The following is a 14,891-nucleotide window of genomic DNA, read 5'->3' on the forward strand; positions in this document are numbered from 1 at the left end:
TTAATTTAAAAATTGACACATAATAATTGTACGTATTTATGAGGTACACAGAGGTACATAATGATGTTGTGATACATTCAATGTTAGTAATCAAATCAGGAAAATTAATATATCCATCATCTGAAATATTGATCATTTCTTTGTATTGGGAACATTCAATATCCATCTAGTTATTAAATGTATATATTATCATTAACTATACTTATCCTTCAGTGCTATAGAACAGCAGTCCCCAACCTTTTTGGCATAAAGGACCAGTTCCAGTGAAGACGATTTTTCCATGGATGGTGTGTGTGTGGTGGGAGGGTAGGGGTTAGGGATATCAGGTGCATTACATTCATTGTGCATTTTATTTCTACTATTATTACATTGTAATATATAATGAGATAACTATACATCTTACCATAATGCAGAATCAGTGGGAGCCCTGAGCTTGTTTTACTGCAACTAGACGGTCCCATCTGGGGGTGACAGAAGATAGTGACAAATCATTAGACATTAGATTCTCATAAGGAGCACACAACCTAGATCCCTCGCATGCACAGTTCACAATAGGGTTTGCACTCCTAGGGGAATCTAGTGTGGCTGCTGATCTGATAGGAGGTGGAGCTTAGGCGGTAATGTGAGCTATGGGGAATGGTTGTAAATACCGATGAAGCTTCGCTCACTCACCTACCGCTCACCTCCTGCTGTGTGACCTGCTTCCTAACAGGCCACAGACCAATAGCAGTCTGTGGCCGGGGGATTGGGGACCCTTGCTATGGAACACTAGAACTTATTTCTCCTACCTAGCTGTAACTTTGTATCCTTTAACAAATCTCTCCATTTATTCCCCCTTCCCCTTACCTTTCCCAGCTTCTGGTATGCTCTGTTCTCGTTTTTACTTCTATGAGATCAACTTTCTTTTTAGCTTCTACATAAGGGTGTATATTTGGAGTCGAAGTTTCTGTTCCTGGTTTATTTCATTTAACATAATGCCCTCCATTTCCATTTAACATAATGCCTTCCATCCATCCATGTTGCTGTAAATGACATGATGGTATTCCTTTTTTTGGTAATCTGTTGTGCTTATATACATTTTCTAATGCAGCTAATAAAGCATCATATTGGTCGTAAATATCAATAGTTCTTCTTCTTCTTCTTCTTCTTCTTTTTTTTTTTTTTTTTTTTTTTTTTGAGATGGAGTCTTGTTGTGTCACCCAGACTGGAGTGCAGTGGCATGATCTCAGCTCACTGCAAGCTCCGCCTCCCGGGTTTAAGCCATTCTGCTGCCTCAGCCTCCCCAGCAGCTGGGACTACAGGCGTACACCACCATGCCTGGCTAATTTTTTTGTATTTTTAGTAGAGATGAGATTTCATCGTGTTAGCCAGGATGGTCTTGATCTCCTGACCTCGTGATCAGCCCGCCTCGGCCTCCCAAAGTGCTGGGATTACAGGCGTGAGCCACCGCTCCCGGCTGTAAACACCAATACTTCTGAGAATATGTCTGAGAAATATTTTTGATATTTTAAATTATACCTATTTCCAAAAATGGAAAATATTCTATAAAGGTCCTATGATTAAGTAGGTGAATAATTTCATTACCAATTGAAGGGATTGGCAAAAAATTGTACCATGACTTTTCAGATGATCAGAAGAAAGGTCTATTAGTGTGCTGATTCTAATAATAGACATTCATTCATTCACTGAGAATACTGTCCTAGGCTATGGGGATACAACAATGAACCAGATTCACGGATTGTATGCTGTCACGGAGCTCATGTTTCAGTTAAGGAGATGTAAAATTCATAGACAAAAATTGGATGAATTCATTTTAGATTCCTTATTGATTACCTAGAATTCCATGTCCTAGGAAATAATTTAAACTAAAAAAATGTGGGTTTGAATCCAGGGTCACAACTTACTTGGACTTATTACTTGATTGCACAAATCTTAGTTTCCCCATCTATGCTATGGGTTTCTTTGGAGGAATAAAGGATCTAATGTTCTTAGCAGAGTACCTGACACTTAGGAAGCCCCAGAAATTATGTTAACTAAAATAATAGCAATGATAATAATAGACAATTATTCTCAATAATTTTATTAATTATATTATTGTTCTTGTTAATACATTATTTATCATTATTATCATTATCATCTTTGGCAGATCCTGGCTCTAGGAGTTTGAGCAATATCGTTTGTGAGACACCTTCCATTTTCACACACTCCGAACTTTTCACTGTTTCTCAAAGTGTTCTCTGGACATGAAGTCATGCATTGCTAATAATTTCTTAGACGTACTGTGACAAGTGCTCTTTCATGTGACATTCATTGCCTCCTTCTGGTATATTTATAAAGATCCTGTTTTTAGATGGTAAAAACATGGTTCAGAAAGATTTAATATCTTACTCAAGGTCATATAGCAAATGCCACAAACTTTGTCCTGTATTATTCTAAACATGACAGGTAATTTTGACTTCAGTCTTTTTCCTAGAGGCGGGGTAGTCCTGAGTAGAAAAGAGGAGTAAGTCATTTAAAAAAAAAAAATGAGGCCGAGTGCAGTGGCTCACACCTATAATCCCAGCACTTTTGGAGGCTGAGGCAGGCAGATCACTTGAGGTCAGGAGTTCAAGACTAGCTTGGCTAACATGATGAAACGCCTTCTCTACAGAAAAATACAAAAGTTAGCTGGGTGTAGTGGCTGGTGACTGTAATCCCAGCTACTCAGGAGAGTGAGGCAGGAGAATCACTTGAACCTGGAAGGCAGAGGTTGACAGTGATCCAAGATCACACCACTGCACTCCAGCCTGGGTGACAGAGTGAGACTCCCTCTCAAAAAAAAAAAAAAAAAAAAAAGTGAATACAAATATCCTCATGAGAATGGATTAATAGCCTTGCTATTTATAGGTCTCCCTATTGTTAAATGCACACACAACTAGAAAGTTGAGACTATGAAACACACAGCAAAAATAGCAATTTAATACATCTCCTACCTCAGATATCTTGAGTATTTCACTGTAAGAGCTTTTCTTTTCTTTTTGGTATATCTTGTATATTTGTTTTGTTAATTATTTCAATTTTTACGGATGCCTATTTTTATGAAAGTATTCAAATTATGGCTCTGTCAGTCAGAGTGAGCTTGTAGAGGTTGTACTTAAAAAGAACTAATATGGAAAATTTTTCTAGTCTATACTTCCCAAAGCATCTCTATTTCCCCTCTGAATCAGTGGCTGATCTGATTAGAGAAGATAGAGTTGGGTGGAGGAGGAAGACAGCTTGTGCAGCAGGAACAGTGAATTTGCTCCTTTAATATACCTTTCACCTCACTTTTCTTTTGCCTCTAAAATAAAAGACAAGCATTACTTTCTAAGGCAATTTGCAACTAGGAGTTTCCAGGTGACACTGTTTTGCCCAGAGTCTGCTGATGGGTTCTTTCCCTACTCTTTTCTTTTTGTATAGAGTGAACAAATAATGCCTGGAAGCAGCCATTTTTAAAATGATACAGCAAAAAAATAGAAAGTAGCTCATATGCTGTCTATCTCTGGAGAACTTACATGAAAGGAATAAACCACAATGTGTTGGAGTTGCCATTAAGCAGCTTTTTTGTTACTTGCAGTGAACTGAAATGTTTGGGAAAGAGACTGCTTGACTCTCAAACCTCCCGTATAAAGATGCCATGTTTTATACCTGCGTTCAGTGGGAGAAGTATCTGATGGGTATTTTTGTAAGTATTCAAAGACAATGCATTGGAAACATGAAAAGCAGACTGACTTTTCATGAGCTGTGATGAATAAATGATTACATTTTATTGCCCAAAGCCAGGAATTTCTCTTATGTAGTGGAGCGAGAGGTCAAGGGCAAAATATCAGTTACTTCTTAATCAAGAATAGAATATCTCCTCCACTGGCATTTTTTTTTTTCTTTTTTGACAGAGTCTTGCTGTGTCACCCGGGCTGGAGTGCAGTGGTGCGATCTCAGCTCACTTCAGCCTCCATCTCCCGGGTTCAAGCAATTCTCCTGCCTCAGCCTCCTGAGTAGCTGGGACTATAGGCTCGCACCACACATCAAGCTAATTTTTGTATTTTTAGTAGAGATGGGGCTTCACCATGTTGGCCAGGATGGTCTCAATCTCCTGACCTCGTGATCTGCCCGTCTCGGCCTCCCAAAGTGCTGGGATTACGCCATGAGCCACCATACCTGGCCCACTGGCATTTAATAAAAGATGAATTTTTTAAAATATGTGAAGCCTAAGTAATCATCTTAAATGACAATTACAGTGAAAGGAAATATGATCTTTGGTAAAACAAAAAAAAAGTTCAATCGAAAAGGCTGGGAATGTGAGTGCCAGTTTTCCGCTGAGTTCTACCACTTGCTTTGTATGCATCTTTAGATAAATCAAGTAAGTTTTTTTTTGCTTGAATTTCTTTACATTTTAAATATGATCAATAACACTTGGTCTCTCTCAATTCTTGCTCTTAGGATGATAAATAGGTCAAGCACTTTGAGTATCTTTGAAAAGAAACAGTATTGAAGTGTCATGGATGTGTGTATCATTAGTACTATGCTTCCACTTACATTAGGATAAGATAACACTGCCCTTTATTGTCAACACAGGTTAGAACATTGACCAATCATCACAATGATATTTAGAGAAAATAAAATTTGTTCATTTGAAATCCAAGTTGTGGTCAAAGATCCTTTTGCTTTGAGTGACATAATTACTTGCTAAATTTAATCAAGGATTATGCCAAAACTATTGTAGATGCATCTGCCAAAATAGTCGTTCGTATTTTGTTAGCTAGCTAAATGAATTCTAGAGATGACAATTACTAAACAGTAAGAGTAGAACTGTAATATAGTTGCAGAGTTTATTCAGGGATTGTGGCCTCCTGCCTCCACTCCCAAACTCAGTCTTGCTCAGGGTTCTTTGCCTCAGCCCTAACATCCATTCAATCTGCAAGCCAGCAAAAGTAGTCATGATAAAAATGGCATTACTAACATATCTGGAGGTATTTTTAGCTTATAAGGTCTTGTACAAATATATCTGTCCACTTGACCTTTAGAATCTCAATGAATTGTAGGTTTGAGAATATAAGCCTGATGATAAAAACTCCCTCATTTTCCAGTACAACAGTCTAACAGACTACAGATTACTGAAAGTAAGGCTGAGGGAAAAGAATCAGTTGGAACTAGTTTGGAATAATGTGAAAAATTGGGTTCATTCTTGATCTGTTTGATTTTGTTGTTCATGAATTTTAGCAGAATCATTTTTACTGGTTTCTGTGGTTTTGCCTAGCACAGAAAAATAATGTTATTACGTTGATATAAGACCATGTTTTTTTTCTGATCCATGTGCCAAAAAGAAAGATGGTCAAGGGAACTTAGCATAAAAGCAAAAAGGTTTGTGAAATAACAAAGCCTAAAATCTCAGCCTAATATGATATGGAAGTGAAGAGAGGGGAGAGCTGTTTGCTTCGGAAACAGTTTAGGAGTCACTGGCTAGGGTTTCCTTCTGTGGTCAGTAAACAGAGCAAGAAAAAATGAGCAAAAAGTTGAATGGAGGACACAGTCAGAGAACTGGAGGTTTGAATTAGTGATTTTGGAAAATGAATTTTATATTAATGATATGGTCAAAGATATCACTATGGGAGCAGAGTGTGAGTACGATTCTGGACTGGTTGGTCATGTGGGTACTGATGACAGCCAGCATGATGAAAGACTGTGGTTCAGATGACAGTGTATCCAGTGAATCTGCGAATTTCCTGTTTGTTGGTAAATAAGGGAAAATAATTTCATAGCTGATTAATACTGATAATATCTAACATGTTAGATATGGCATAATATATGAAACACAACTTTAAATGATTTCCAGGTATTATTTCATTAATGTTCTCAATAATCCTATGAATTAGGTAATATTATTTTTCGCATTACAAAATGAAGACATGAAGGTACAGGGTGGTCCAATAATTTGATGAAGGTTTCAGGGCTAATAAGAGACAGAGAGCTTGGATCTGAGTCCAGAGAGCTTGGATCTGAGTTTCAGAGCCGCTCTTGTGTTTCTCCAACTATGGTATAATGCACAAACCTCCAAGGAGGCTTTTTATTCAAAGAGCCTGTAGGAGTAATGATCTGACAGTGAGAGCCATCTGATCCTGGCTCTCGGGTATGTGGATATGAGAAAGCCAGGCACAAATTGGAAGAAGAGGGCTACAGGAAGGTGGTGTCCTCAGAGAGTAAATCAAGTTTTGGAATAAAAACAATAATGTAGAGGAAAAGATCCCCCAAATTATGGGATATAGAGGTGTTTGCTTGTTCCTAGAGACATGTAGAAAGGGTATGGAATGTGGAAGATGTATAGGTCCTAGGTCAAGGCTTGGACAGGGCACTGGTGTTGTGATTAAACAGTTGTGGGTTTTACACTGATGTATGACCAACGGATGAGGGATAAAATCCACTCGCTCATGGAACTGCATCCACCCATGAAGGCACTTTTTCCGAATTCATATAAAAGTTCTATAGAGGACAGCAGGAACCCTGAAGAATTTGCAATTTGTGCATTAAATGATGAAAAACAAGACATGTGTTTTAATGGGTTTAAGCTCAGGTGTCTCTTTGAGGAGGGAAGATATTGGGCTCAACAGCCAAGGGACTTGTCCCCTTGGAGTGAGATGCTGATGGACCCGGACACTGCTCATTCCCTCTACTGTGCTGTGAGGCTGATGGTGGACCAATTGCTGAGAATTCATCTGAGTCACACTAGTCCAAAGCCCAGAACTCAACCTCTACGGCTTCCCCTCCCTTCCTGCTCTGTATCTGATCCCTTACCAACCTGAAATTTTCTCCTGTGTGTTCCTTTCCTTCATCTCCTCCTACTGCACTAGTAAGCTTCTATATCTGTCCCTCTCCAATCCATCCTTTATGTTACAGTCAAAGGTATAACTCACACGTTAATACTCCCTCCTTCTTAAATAGCCTATTGGTACTGACCCTTTTATTTCTGTGACCTTCATATTCCATCTTGTGAGGGTGATGAGTATCTCCTTCCCTCTTTCTACTCTAGTCACTCTGCAACTCTCAGTCCCTCACATTTGCCATGTTCCTCCCACCACATTTCCTTTGCATATTCTGTTCTGCATATGAGAATGTACTTTTTTCCTCTTTTCACTTAGGTTATTCTTACTTATCTTTCAGATGTCAGTTCAAGATTTACGCCCTCCAGGAGGCCTTCCCTGACTTTTCTGAACAGGTCAAGTATCCTATTGTAGACTCTCATAACCCCTCTGTACAATACCCTCATAGCGCTCATTACAGTTAACATTTGCTTTATGTTCCCCCCACCACCCCCAGTAACACTGCTAGCTCCACTAGGATAGTACCATGTATTATTGCTGCTTATTCTGTCACCAGTGTCTAGTACATGGCCTGCCATACAGTGAGCATGCTTATAACACATACTTGTGAGAACATAATTTAAAGTTTTTCCATTCCACTGGGATCTAATTCTCTGTGGGATACAGAAACTCATTTGAAGAAAAAGCACTTCACCTGGAGCTCGTCATCCTTCACCATTAAAATTGTGCATCTCTTCCTTGCTGTGCAGATAAATGAGATCTAGACATTAAACACCTTGACAATTCACTGCATGCATGGCACGCACAAAAGCATGCATGTTAATAAAGGCCAATATACTCCTAAGAGGCACAAACAGGAAAATTAGTAAAAGGCAACCAGCTTCCTATAAGAGAAGTCAGACCACAGCAGCTTTCTCTCATGTGTAAGCATCTTGCACAGAAAAACTGTAATCATGCAAAGACGTGGCAGAGCATGGTTACCCTGTACTTGACATAATAGACTCTGATTGAGTGTAGCATGCATTTCAGTTTAACTAGATTTTTGAATGGAGAATGAGTCAACCATGTGGAAAATGGTACTTGGTTTTGGAGTCAAGAAATCTGGATTTGAATTATGGCTCTGGCATTTATTATTTGTGCGACCTTGGGCAAGGAATAGAAAAATTCATGTGCATTGGGCATCTATAGGCATTTTGATAGGCCTGTTATTAACTTACTCCTCTCTTCAACTGTGTAAAGTAGAGATTATCGTTATTCTCATTTTGATGAGGAAATAAGAAAAAAAAGCAAGAACCAGGTCAGAAAATGAGGCTTGTATCTAGGATTGTGACTCAAAATTCAAACTCTGTCACATTTTGTTGGCTTGGATGCTTGAGATCTTAGAATCCACCTTCCATTGTGTGTAAACAGGCATGATGATGATGTCTTTAGGAGAATATGGTTTTGCCATTAAATCAACAGAGCTGTCGAAGTGTAGTTGTTGCTCAGCAAGTTTTAGGATTTAATGAACAAGTAGGGTGAAGTGACTATGAATTATCAAATTTCAATTGCGAAGTACCACCTTCCAAAAATTGTTTAAAATTTGATGTCATTTGTTCCACTACCAAAGTACTGTAAGTATATTATTTTTTCATATATACATATGCTTAAAGCAACACAAATGAAACAGCACAGCACAAAAGAATAGGCCAGAGCTTTTAACAATTATTTTTTGAGCTTCTATTTAATCCTGGTCATAGAATTAAAAAATCTGAACTTCAAGAATAAATTTAGTAATTTTAGGACATTTTTAAGGTCTTGGAACTTTTTCCACTTCTTCTTTTCTTTAATGCTAAATTATGAGATAATTTATTTGTCAAATGAGGATTTGCCTTGATATTATTCATTGAAAAAACGGATAGCCTAGTATTTTTAAAAAATTGCTTGGAATTAAATACCTCAGTCAGGGAGCAAGCAATGATTTCTCAACAAAAGATCTGAAATGTTAATAATAATTAATATATATTACTATAATTTATCCTCCATATTAAAGATTATTTTCCTTTACCTATATTGAAGGCATTAAATACTTACATTTTGGAACCAGGTTCATTGTATTTTTCTAATATCAGCAGTATGAAATTTTGCTAACAATATAGTGTTAATACATTGCAAATATCACATTTCTATATAATACTTTAAATGAACATTTCTACTGGTAATTGAAAAATTTAACCCCCTGATGTAGACCAGTGGCAAAGAAACTTAAAGTAAAAAGTCTGAACTATTAAATATTTTGAAAGAATTGTAATTGTAATATTTTCAAGTTCATATTTTGCACGTCAGTCCAAGGCCCTTAGAAAACAAGTGGAGGACTGGTACCTGGTTTCTGAATTGTCCTGGAAGGGAGTTTTCATATTATAATGATCCAAAAATGTAATGCAATTGTAATTCAAAATAAAATATTCACAGTGCATGCCTCTCTAGGCATTGTTAGAGACAAGTTTCTATACTCAGTAGACCCAAGTGGATGATTAGAGATGGGGCTCTAGTGGCCACAGAATTCAAAAACAGCACCCAAACAGAGTGTAATGTGGACAGCTGATATCTGCCTCAGTTGCCACATATGGCCCACATCATCTAAGATTATTTGATTTCAGCCTTAAATCAAGCAAGCACATAAAAAAAAAATGAGCTGATATACCACATGGTAAGGGAATGTGTGAAACAAAAACTTTATCTTTTGTAGATTAAAATCCAATTTGGGTAATTTTTAAAACATGATAACACAAAAGCATTCATAATTAGTAAACTCATTTGTAAACCTTATCACACATCTCTAAGTTTTTAAGACTGTTTCTTATAACAGCCTATGTTTATCAATTGACAAAATACTTTTTACATTTAATTATGACAACTATTCCTAGGAAATGGATGGTGGGTGTTAGGATATCCATCACATTTTCTCTAATTCTTTTTAGTTTTCCAATTGAAAACAGCCTTTTCTTGATATCTTTTAATCAATTTTTTTTAAAAAAAATATGCCTAGGAATACAGAGGTTATCTGGAGATACGATTATGTGATCTGAATTGGATTCACTACACTTATACTAACAATTCCAATGTTTTTACAATTTTTTGCTCATATTTAAACTGCCTTAACTGACGCATGTCTTTGTCAATATCTCTTTTATAACACAGTTACAGCATGATGATAAGTATTATGAAAACAAAATGAATACACTGTTAAGAAGAATGACTACTCAATTTTGATTCTTAAATTCCTTTTTATGATATTGCAAGTCCTAGTCTTTCATAGTTGCTCCTATTGCCTATATATTTATTTTATTGACTTTGCCATGTCATATACGATTGTTTTCTGTTTAATTATTCATGTTTCTAGTTTATAATCTATTCATATTATTTCTTATGAGACATAAAAATGATTATTACATGAAAAATGACATGGTCATCTAGCTTATTGCAAGGTATTAGATTTTTTTCAAGCATTATCTTACTTTTAAACTCCATGGGAGTCACCTTAAAACAATGCATATTGAAATATAAACACCGTATTTGTAGTACCATTTATTGGCCTGGGTACAACAAAGAGACAATAATGGCTTAGTAATTTAAACATGGAAAATTTAACATAAAAATTATTAAACAATGATAAGGGAACAACTATAAACATGAAAACAGGGAGAGTAGTTAAGGAAGGACAAATTTGGAAAGAGGCTTATGACCACACTGAAGAAGGTGTAATTGCTGACCACTGGATGGCAGAGACATTTGGTAAGTTGCTTCCTGCAGAGCTGGTCCACAGTCACCAGGCGAAGTAGGCACAATTCTCTAGGACACAGGTGATCTTAGGCTAAGAAGTGGGAGTGTAGAAAGTCAGCATTAAAACCCAGAACTTTTCTATTTGTGGCTTGGGTTGGGTGGCTCTGGGCTATAGAGGAAGGTCACGCCACAAGCTTGCTGATTATCAGCTCCACAGTACCCCCTACATTCATACCACTCAGGGTTAAAGTGACCTTGTGGGCAGCAGTTAATACAGCTAGGGCGCAGGTCAGATTTTTCTGGGGCTTCCCACTATGCCATTGTTTCCTGTAGAAAACACACTGTGAAAACTGTACCCTCTAAGCCCTCGACACTGGTGAAAATCACATGGAATAGAGAGTGGGAAAAAACGTGCACTACTAGGAGGGAAGCCTCTGCCTTCTTGAAGTGTCTTTTTACTGCCCTCTACTTAGCTTAGCATCATGATAGCCAAAAAAGAAAAAAATAAAGATGAAGGGCCTAGATTTATTTTCACAGGGAAGGTAACCAGGGATGAATTTGGAGCTATGAGGCATTATCAATAACTGCCACATGCCACAATTAGTTTTAAATTTATTTTACTTGTTTACATTTTAGAGATAGGGTTTTGCTATGTTGTCTAGCATGAAGTGTGTTGGCACAATCATAGCTCATTCTAGCCTTGAACTTCTAGGCTTCAGTGCTATTCCTGCCTTGGCATGAGAGAATAGCACTGGTCTTGAGGTTGGGCAAGAAGCTTACCCTTTCTCAACTTTGGTGTGTTCCTTTGTAAAATAAGATAGTTTTATAAAATCAACAATTCCACATTTCAATACAAGAACTCCTGAGACTCCATGGAAATTATACCGCTTTTGGACTTTCTACCGATTCTTTAACCAGACTGCTTCACCACTTACCATAGTGAGGTCCCTGTGAGGGAAAGTGATCATGGAGGTCAAGTTGTAACTTTGAGTTGGGTCTAGCTACGCATGGACAGACTATTGACAAAAGACTCTCTCTCTCTTGCTTTCATACAGCTTCAGGAGCTATGGTTCTGTTCCTCATAAGGTTTTGTTTGAAGAATATTTCTTCCAGATATAAATAAATAAGAAACAATAAATTAAAAGACATCTATGGCTCCTTCCTACTGCGAATTTCTACAGTTGCAAGTTTCAATTGTATTATATAGTTAATTTGTACGATTATTTTTATTGCACTACTTATCCTGTTAGGCCTGACCTTAGCCCAGAGTTTGTGTTCTTCCCGACTTTTCTCCAAGCATTTGCACCTCCACTACCTGCACAAGTCATGGTTTTGTTTGCTTCCTTGCTCTTGGATGTGACTCTGATCTCTGATTCTTGGACATCTGGTTAGTTCTGGTCAGTACCCACCCTGGACCAGCCCCAGAGATTACATAGGAATGGATTCTAACATCTGCTGTGCTTCTATGCATTCCTAGTTGGCTATGCTCCTGAGGACAAACAGAGTGATGAGGATAGAACAGAAAGTTACGGGCATTATATTAGATTAACAACCATTAGATAAAACAAGAGATTATTGCAAATTAGGATGGTGAAGATGGGACAGGCACTGTAGCTCACGCCTGTAATCCTAGCACTTTGGGAGGCCAAGGAGGTTGGATCACTTGACGTCAGGAGTTCAAGACCAGCCTTGCCAACATGGCAAAACCCAGTCTCTACTAAAAGTTTGAAAATTAGCCAGGCATAGTGGCCCATGCCTGTTGTCCCAGCTACTCAGGAGGCTGAGGCAGGGGAATTGCTTGAACCCAGGAGGCAGAGTTTGCAGTGAGCCAAGATCATGCCACTGCACTCCAGCCTGGGCAACAGAGCGAGACTCCATCTCAAAAAAAAAAAAAAAAAAAAAAGAGAAAGAAGAAGATGGTGGAGATGGGTTTAAGAGTAAGGAAAGCAATAAGCAATAGATGCCTATAATCTCTGAACACTCTTCATTACCATAGATGCCCCTTGTTTAACCTTGTCACTTCTCGTGTACACTGCGCTGGTCATCAGCATACCTTTCAACCTTCCTATAGACAAATAACTGCCCATACAGCTCATTTAGGCCATGGACAGTTTTGGCAGCCTTGGATGCTAAATGCAACTGAATTCACCTACCTTTCTACACCATCCATGGCTTCTGAATCTCCCCCATGAAGACACTCCATATCTTGCATGCATCTTTTTCATGTCTGTGATGGGACTGCAGTGGTTAAGAATTTGACTGCAACAAGATGTGATCCCTTATCATAACAAGGAAGGTATTTACTACAAGTTGATAGCAGGACCCACCACTTATCTTTCAGCTAGAAATAGATATATTTGACAAAACATCTACGTAATACTCCGTACCAGATTATAGTCATGTGCTGTATAACAACATTTTGGTCAATGACAGATCACAAATATGACAGTGGTCCCGTAAGATTATAATGCCATAATACCATATTTTCATTGTACCTGTCTTTTGTTTAGATATGTATAGAATATATACATATCTAAAGAAATTTCACAAATAAATACTATTGTGTTACAATTGCCTGTAATATGTAGTACAGTAATATGCTGTGCAGGTTTGTAGCCTGGGAGCAATAGGCTATGCCATATAACCTAGGTGTATAGCAGGCTGTACCATCTAGGTTTGTGTAAGTATGCTCTACGTTGGTCACAGGCCAATGAATTACCTAACAATATATTTCTCAGAATGCATCCCCATCATGAAACAATACATAACTCTATATGAACATATTAGGTTTGGTGGAAATTTTGCTTTTTAGGAGGTATTATTTAGGGTCTTTTCTACCTTTTATAGGAGGTATTATTTAGGGTTTTTCAGAAGCGACTCCACAACATTTATAAATAAAATAGAATGCTTTTCTCTCTTACCTAATAGTCCGGGGTGCCAGGTAGACATTTCTCCACAAGGCCATCTAGGGACTCAAATGTGTGGTGCATTTCTGCTGCTTCTGCCACAAATGCTGTGAGGCTTCCATCTCTGGGTCTAGGGAATTTATTCCAGCAAATTTCTTTACAGGATGAAAGATATCTCATCGGCGCCAGGGAGGTGGGAAGAGAACACGGAGGTGAGGCACCATTTTAAAAGATTTGAAATGGAAGCTGTGACATGACTGTGGATCATCCCCCTCATTCATGGCTACGTACAGTTGTAAGTCTCTACACTTATGGCCACACAGCTCAACTAAAAGGGGTGGATGTGGGAAGTTCTGTTAATAAAAAGAGGAAGGGGAGAATCAATAACTTAATGGTAGGGGACAATAACATTCAATTTAATATATACATTGAGTCACGGAATACTTCACCATAACCACTAAAAGATACCCACACATGCACACATACCCACACGCATACTACTCATATCGATATCTATCTATATAAGATATATATTAATATATCATATGTATATATAATATGTATCATAGCTGAAAGTAAAGGGAAACATCCTAAAGTACTGCTCAGCTCCATGAATGCCCTAAGCACTTCTTATAGACGTAGAGAAGAGCTCAGAAGACTAAGACTAGCATGATGTTTAGAAGGCAAACTAAATATATGGAACTAGAATAAAAACTTATTTTGAGAAGACAGAGCTAAATATTCTTGTGTAAACTTTTTGAGGCTGTTTTAGTGAGGGTTTCTGTTTGTATACAGCAAACTCTAATTGCACCTAGCACATGAAAGCTGATTAGAATTATTAAAAGACTCTCCAGGGCTTGTAGATGTAACAGCACCCTGGGAGGGTTTGAAAATAAGCATATATTAAGAAGACAGTTTCAGGTCGAGATATAAGAAATACAGCAACCATTTTCACCAGGAGAAACATGGCTAGCTAGGATGAAGTCTCCGCTGTTGTGGGACTATTGTAAATGAATTATAACTTTCCCTTTGTCTTTGGCTTATTGTCTCCAGATGTAAAGTCTTAGGTGGGAGTATATGATTAGCTAAGACTTGATGACATGTCCTGTGGTCTGGGTGCCTCTGTGACACAACTGGGGCAATTTCTCTTGCCAAGACTACACATAATGGAGACTCCCCAAAACTCAGAAGGGAGGTAAGAGGCAAATTAAACATTTTTTTAAGTCTACTACAGATCCTGGCAAAGGCTTTCTAGTTTGATTTTATAGCCAGGGGTGATCTGGCTCCAAATCCTATCTCTCTGGAATTATGGCTTCTGCAGGTTTAATAAATCACCTCTTACTAGTTTAATTCAGGAGCCTCTTCTCTTGTCTTGGACACTTTTGGTAAT

At 37.9% G+C, this 14,891-nt stretch overlaps 1 long non-coding RNA gene across 1 annotated transcript; it reads left to right on the plus strand.

Moving 5' to 3' along the window:
• The first annotated feature begins 3,538 nt into the window (after positions 1-3,538).
• Positions 3,539-14,690, plus strand: LOC105499725 (uncharacterized). The gene is made up of 4 exons (XR_011623024.1): positions 3,539-3,703; positions 7,174-7,228; positions 13,665-13,796; positions 14,555-14,690. It is a non-coding gene; the product is annotated as an uncharacterized lncRNA (long non-coding RNA).
• The last annotated feature ends 201 nt before the right edge of the window (positions 14,691-14,891 follow it).

This window comes from Macaca nemestrina, chromosome 5 (assembly GCF_043159975.1).
Source record: "Macaca nemestrina isolate mMacNem1 chromosome 5, mMacNem.hap1, whole genome shotgun sequence".
NCBI classification, from domain to species: Eukaryota; Metazoa; Chordata; class Mammalia; order Primates; family Cercopithecidae; genus Macaca; species Macaca nemestrina.